General features: G+C 45.6%; 1 long non-coding RNA gene across 6 annotated transcripts; it reads left to right on the top strand.

The window, feature by feature from the left end:
• Nucleotides 1-3,644: 3,644 nt before the first annotated feature.
• Nucleotides 3,645-6,442, top strand: LOC127920409 (uncharacterized). 6 transcript variants are annotated; one of them, XR_008106174.1, is made up of 4 exons: nucleotides 3,645-3,758; nucleotides 5,135-5,211; nucleotides 5,793-5,894; nucleotides 5,946-6,442. It is a non-coding gene; the product is annotated as an uncharacterized LOC127920409 (long non-coding RNA). The 6 variants fall into 6 exon arrangements; XR_008106171.1 differs by lacking the exons at nucleotides 3,645-3,758; nucleotides 5,135-5,211 and adding an exon at nucleotides 3,786-3,862 and having other exon boundaries at nucleotides 5,771-5,894; XR_008106172.1 differs by lacking the exons at nucleotides 3,645-3,758; nucleotides 5,135-5,211 and adding an exon at nucleotides 5,286-5,397 and having other exon boundaries at nucleotides 5,771-5,894.
• The last annotated feature ends 1,058 nt before the right edge of the window (nucleotides 6,443-7,500 follow it).

Raw genomic sequence — 7,500 nt, 5'->3', positions numbered from 1 at the left:
AACAGACTAAATGATTACTGTTGGGGAGGAAGTGGGATAAACAGACTAAATGATTACTGTTGAGGACTACAGGAAGTGGGATAAACAGACTAAATGATTACTGTGGAGGAATACAGGAAGTGGGATAAACAGACTAAATGATTACTGTTGTTGAGGACTACAGGAAGTGGGATAAACAGACTAAATGATTACTGTTGAGGACTACAGGAAGTGGGATATACAGACTAAATGATTACTGTTGAGGACTACAGGAAGTGGGATAAAGGAAGTGGGATAAAAATTAGGATGACAGACTAAATGATTACTGTTGTTGAGGACTACAGGAAGTGGGATAAACAGACTAAATGATTACTGTTGAGGACTACAGGAAGTGGGATATACAGACTAAATGATTACTGTTGAGGACTACAGGAAGTGGGATAAACAGACTAAATGATTACTGTTGAGGACTACAGGAAGTGGGATAAACAGACTAAATGATTACTGTTGAGGACTACAGGAAGTGGGATAAACAGACTAAATGATTACTGTTGTTGAGGACTACAGGAAGTGGGATAAACAGACTAAATGATTACTGTTGAGGACTACAGGAAGTGGGATAAACAGCCTAAATGATTACTGTTGAGGACTACAGGAAGTGGGATAAACAGACTAAATGATTACTGTTGAGGACTACAGGAAGTGGGATAAACAGACTAAATGATTACTGTTGTTGAGGACTACAGGAAGTGGGATGAACAGACTAAATGATTACTGTTGAGGACTACAGGAAGTGGGATAAACAGACTAAATGATTACTGTTGTTGAGGACTACAGGAAGTGGGATAAACAGACTAAATGATTACTGTGGAGGACTACAGGAAGTGGGATGAACAGACTAAATGATTACTGTTGAGGACTACAGGAAGTGGGATATACAGACTAAATTATTACTGTTGAGGACTACAGGAAGTGGGATATACAGACTAAATGATTACTGTTGAGGACTACAGGAAGTGGGATAAACAGACTAAATGATTACTGTGGAGGACTACAGGAAGTGGGATGAACAGACTAAATGATTACTGTTAGGACTATAGGAAGTTATACATACTAAATGATTACTGTTGAGGATTATAGGAAGTGGGATAAAACAGACTAAATGATTACTGTTGAGACTACAGGAAGTGGGATAAACAGACTAAATGATTACTGTGGAGGACTACAGGAAGTGTGATGAACAGACTAAATGATTACTGTTGAGGATTATAGGAAGTGGGATAAACAGACTAAATGATTACTGTTGAGGACTACAGGAAGTGGGATAAACAGACTAAATGATTACTGTTGAGGACTACAGGAAGTGGGATATACAGACTAAATGATTACTGTGGAGGAATACAGGAAGTGTGATGAACAGACTAAATGATTGCACTTTTGAGGACTACAGGAAGTGGGATATACAGACTAAATGATTACTGTTGAGGACTACAGGAAGTGGGATATACAGACTAAATGATTACTGTTGAGGACTACAGCAAGTGGGATATACAGACTAAATGATTACTGTTGTTGAGGACTACAGGATTACTGTTGGGATATAGGAAGTGGGATATACAGACTAAATGATTACTGTTGAGGACTACAGGAAGTGGGATATCAGACAAATGATTACTGGTGAGGACTACAGGAAGTGGGATATACAGACTAAATGATTACTGTTGAGGACTACAGGAAGTGGGATATACAGACTAAATGATTATGAGGAATATAGGAGCTGGGGATAAACAGACTAAATGATTACTGAGGACTACAGGAAGTGGGATAAACAGACTAAATTATTACTGTTGAGGAATATAGGAGTGGGATATACAGACTAAATGATTACTGTTGAGAACTACAGGAAGTGGGATAAACAGACTAAATGATTACTGTTGAGGACTACAGGAAGTGGGATAAACAGACTAAAAATGATTACTGTTGAGGAATACAGGAAGTGGGATATACAGACTAAATGATTACTGTTGAGGACTACAGGAAGTGGGATAAACAGACTAAATGATTACTGTTGAGGACTACAGGAAGTGGGATAAACAGACTAAATGATTACTGTTGTTGAGGACTACAGGAGGTGGATATACAGACTAAATGATTGCTGGTGAGGACTGCAGGGAAGTGGGATATACAGACTAAATGATTACTGTTGAGGACTACAGGAAGTGGGATAATACAGACTAAGAAATGATTGCTGTTGAGGACTGCATGAAGTGGGATATACCAGACCTGATTACTGTTGAGGAATATAGGAGCTTTAATAACACTAAATGATTAGAGGACTACAGGAAGTGGGATAAACAGATTAAACTGTTGAGGAATCCGGACATCCCCTATAATAACATTACTGTTGAGGAATACAGGACAGAAAACAGACTAAACTTTCCCTCCCTACAGGAAGTGCCAGCATCCTTTAATAACATTAGATAAGAGGTTCAGGACAGAACAGACAGAACAGGACAGAACAGCAGATTAAACTCTCCCTCCTCTGCCCATCCCCTTTAATAACATTAATGAAGAGGTTCCAGGACAGAACAGCAGATTAAACTTTCCTCCCTCTGCAGAAGAGGTTCAGGACAGAACAGCAGACTGGAGGGGTTCAGGACAGAACAGCAGACTGGAGGAGGGACACGCTCACACACACACACACGCTCACACACTCACAGACATACGCTCACAGACGGCTGTTTAACAGTCTGGTGGCCTTGTATAGAAGCTGTTTTCAATCTCTCGGTACCAGCTTTGATGCACCTGTACTGACCTCACCTTCTGGATTATAGCGGGGTGAACAGGCAGTGGCTCGGGTGCTGATGATGTACCTGTCCCACCATGCTGAGGCTCAGTTCTACCTGTCCCACCATTACTGAGGCACAGTTCTACCTGTCCCACCATTACTGAGGCTCAACCCACCTGTCCCACCATTACTGAGGCTCAGTCCCACCTGTCCCACCATTACTGAGGCTCAGTCCCACCATTACTGAGGCTCAGTCCACCTGTCCCACCATTACTGAGGTTCAGTTCCCACCATTACTGAGGCTCAGTTCTACCTGTCCCACCACTACTGAGGCTCAGTTCTCACCTGTCCCACCATTACTGAGGCTCAGTTTTTCTACCTGTCCCACCATTACTGAGGCTCAGTTTTCACCTGTCCCACCATTACTGAGGCTCAGTTCCACCTGTCCCACCATTACTGAGGCTCAGTCCCACCTGTCCCACCATTACTGAGGCTCAGTTCCACCTGTCCCACCATTACTGAGGCTCAGTTTCCACCTGTCCCACCATTACTGAGGCTCAGTTACACCTGTCCCACCATTACTGAGGCTCAGTTTTCACCTGTCCCACCATTACTGAGGCTCAGTTCTACCTGTCCCACCATTACTGAGGCTCAGTTCTACCTGTCCCACCATTACTGAGGCTCAGTTCCACCTGTCCCACCATTACTGAGGCTCAGTTCTACCTGTCCCACCATTACTGAGGCTCAGTTCTACCTGTCCCACCATTACTGAGGCTCAGTTCTACCTGACGATGACGGAGAGCCGAGACGAGGGACGGAGAGAGAGAGAGGGGAGGGGCACAGTATTGTCAGGTCAGCCACCAGACAGACAGAACCGTGCACTAGGTCTATCTATCAGTATAGGCAGGTCAGACACCAGACAGAACCGGGCACTAGGTCTATCTATCAGTATAGGCAGGTCAGACACCAGACAGACAGAACAGGGCACTAGGTCTATCTATCCCAGTATAGGCAGGTCAGACACCAGACAGAACAGGGCACTAGGTCTATCTATCAGTATAGGCAGGTCAGACACCAGACAGAACAGGGCACTAGGTCTATCTATCAGTATAGGCACAGACAGAAGACAGAACAGGGCACTAGGTCTATCTATCAGTATAGGCAGGTCAGGCACCAGACAGACAGAACAGGGCACTAGGTCTATCTATCAGTATAGGCAGGTCAGACACCAGACAGACAGAACCGGCACTAGGTCTATCTATCAGTATAGGCAGGCTGACACCAGACAGAACCGGCACCAGGTCTATCTATCAGTATAGGCAGGTCGACACCAGACAGACAGAACTGGGCACTAGGTCTATCTATCAGTATAGGCAGGTCAGACACCAGACAGACAGAACAGGCATCAGGTTCTATCTATCAGTATAGGCAGGCTTTTCCTCAGACACCAGACAGACAGAACTGGGCACTAGGTCATTCATCAGTATAGGCAGGTCAGACACCAGACAGAAATAGGCACTAGGTCTATCTATCAGCAGGCCAGGTCAGACAATTATCAGTATAGTCAGGTCAGACACCAGACAGAACTGGGCACTAGGTCTATCTATCAGTATAGGCAGGTCAGACAATTGACAGAACAGGGCACTAGGTCTATCTATCAGTATAGGCAGGTCAGACACCAGACAGACAGAATAGGCATCAGTCTATCTTATCAGTATAGGCAGGCTGACACCAGACAGAAACAGGGCACTAGGTCTATCTATCAGTATAGGCAGGTCAGACACCAGACAGACAGAACAGGCACTAGGTCTATCTATCAGTATAGGCAGGTCAGACACCAGACAGACAGAACAGGGCACTAGGTCTATCTATCAGTGTTAGTCAGGTCAGACACCAGACAGAAATAATCTATCAGTATAGTAGGGCACTAGGTCTATCTATCAGTATAGGCAGGTCAGACACCAGACAGACAGAACAGGGCAATTGTGGCCTATCTATCAGTATAGGCAGGTCAGCCACCAGACAGACAGAACACAGGGCACTAGGTCTATCTATCAGTATAGGCAGGTCAGATACCAGACAGACAGAACCGGGCAGCACTAGGTCTATCTTTATCAGTATAGGCAGGTCAGACACCAGACAGAACAGGGCACTAGGTCTATCTATATCAGTATAGGCAGGTCAGGACACCAGACAGACAGAACAGGGCACTAGGTCTATCTATCAGTATAGACAGGTCAGACACCAGACAGAACAGGGCACTAGGTCTATCTATCAGTATAGACAGGTCAGACACCAGACAGAACCGTACACTAGGTCTATCTATCAGTATAGGCAGGTCAGACACCAGACAGAACCGTACACTAGGTCTATCTATCAGTATAGGCAGGTCAGACACCAGACAGACAGAACCGGGCACTAGGTCTATCTATCAGTATAGGCAGGTCAGCCACCAGACAGAACTGGGCACTAGGTCTATCTATCAGTATAGGCAGGTCAGACACCAGACAGAACAGGACACTAGGTCTATCTATCAGTATAGGCAGGTCAGACACCAGACAGACAGAACAGGGCACTAGGTCTATCTATCAGTATAGGCAGGTCAGCCACCAGACAGAACAGGGCACTAGGTCTATCTATCAGTATAGACAGGTCAGACACCAGACAGAACCGTACACTAGGTCTATCTATCAGTATAGACAGGTCAGACACCAGACAGAACCGTACACTAGGTCTATCTATCAGTATAGGCAGGTCAGACACCAGACAGACAGAACCGGGCACTAGGTCTATCTATCAGTATAGGCAGGTCAGCCACCAGACAGAACTGGGCACTAGGTCTATCTATCAGTATAGGCAGGTCAGACACCAGACAGACAGAACAGGGCACTAGGTCTATCTATCAGTATAGGCAGGTCAGACACCAGACAGACAGAACAGGGCACTAGGTCTATCTATCAGTATAGGCAGGTCAGACACCAGACAGACAGAACAGGGCACTAGGTCTATCTATCAGTATAGGCAGGTCAGACACCAGACAGAACAGGGCACTAGGTCTATCTATCAGTATAGGCAGGTCAGACACCAGACAGAACCGGGCACTAGGTCTATCTATCAGTATAGGCAGGTCAGACACCAGACAGAACCGTACACTAGGTCTATCTATCAGTATAGGCAGGTCAGCCACCAGACAGAACAGGGCACTAGGTCTATCTATCAGTATAGGCAGGTCAGACACCAGACAGACAGAACAGGGCACTAGGTCTATCTATCAGTATAGGCAGGTCAGACACCAGACAGACAGAACAGGGCACTAGGTCTATCTATCAGTATAGGCAGGTCAGACACCAGACAGACAGAACAGGGCACTAGGTCTATCTATCAGTATAGGCAGGTCAGACACCAGACAGAACAGGGCACTAGGTCTATCTATCAGTATAGGCAGGTCAGACACCAGACAGAACAGGGCACTAGGTCTATCTATCAGTATAGGCAGGTCAGACACCAGACAGAACCGGGCACTAGGTCTATCTATCAGTATAGGCAGGTCAGACACCAGACAGAACAGGGCACTAGGTCTATCTATCAGTATAGGCAGGTCAGACACCAGACAGACAGAACAGGGCACTAGGTCTATCTATCAGTATAGGCAGGTCAGACACCAGACAGACAGAACCGGGCACTCGGCCAATCAGCAGTCAAAAGATGTATCTTGCCGTTTCTTGTCTTGCTAAGTCACGTGTAACTTCACTACAGCCAATCATCAATGAATAGGAGAGGCTATAGAGATGAGTGAGATGCACCACTCCGCTGTCACACGGTGTCTGTCTAGGTGCGCGGGACGGTTTCCAAGGGCACCAAAATAGAGGAGAGGTTGAGCCTCTTCCACGCTCTTTTTTTTTTTTTTTTACACTAAGGATCCCAATTACGTTTAAATGTTCAGACCCTTGGGGGTCAGTTTGTGTGGGTGTCTTCCACCTTGCGTCCAGATGTGTGTTGTTTTTCAGTTTGTCTGTGTTCCCCCCGTGTTTGTGACAGAGGCAGCAGGGTATTGGCTGATACAGGTATTACAGCCTGAGGGGCAACATCTGGGGGCCGAAGCTGTTCCCCACGCCTCCCCTGGGGACGAGCAGCTGTTCCCCACACCTCCCCTGGGGACGAGCAGCTGTTCCCCACACCTCCCCTGGGGGCGAGCAGCTGTGTTTGTATTTGATCGTTGAAGAACGTCTAGGTTTTAGCATCTTCCTGGTTTCCACGGCTACGAGTCACCGATGCATACCTTTTTGTAAACAGCTACTTTCTGGGAAAAAGTCTAGTAAATTAATTTAATACGACATCGCAATAAATGTATTATTTATTTTAGACCTCTACTGCGGTGTCTTTCTTCCAGAAATGACCAAATAACTGAAATACTTTGAAAACATCAACTGCAGTATCTTTCCACTAGAAATTACAACTCACACTTTAAATTTTGCATATTGACCATCCACCACTGTATATTGACCAGCCACCACTGTATATTGACCAGCCACCACTGTATATTGACCAGCCACCACTGTATATTGACCAGCCACCACTGTATATTGACCAGCCACCACTGTATATTGACTAGCCACCACTGTATATTGACTAGCCACCACTGTATATTGACTAGCCACCACTGTATATTGACTAGCCACCACTGTATATTGACTAGCCACCACTGTATATTGACTAGCCACCACTGTATATTG

The sequence above is a fragment of the Oncorhynchus keta genome, unplaced genomic scaffold (genome assembly GCF_023373465.1).
Source record: "Oncorhynchus keta strain PuntledgeMale-10-30-2019 unplaced genomic scaffold, Oket_V2 Un_contig_19411_pilon_pilon, whole genome shotgun sequence".
NCBI lineage: Eukaryota > Metazoa > Chordata > Actinopteri > Salmoniformes > Salmonidae > Oncorhynchus > Oncorhynchus keta.
Note: the sequence above shows the minus strand (reverse complement) of the source record. Positions and strands in the feature narration are given on the sequence as shown.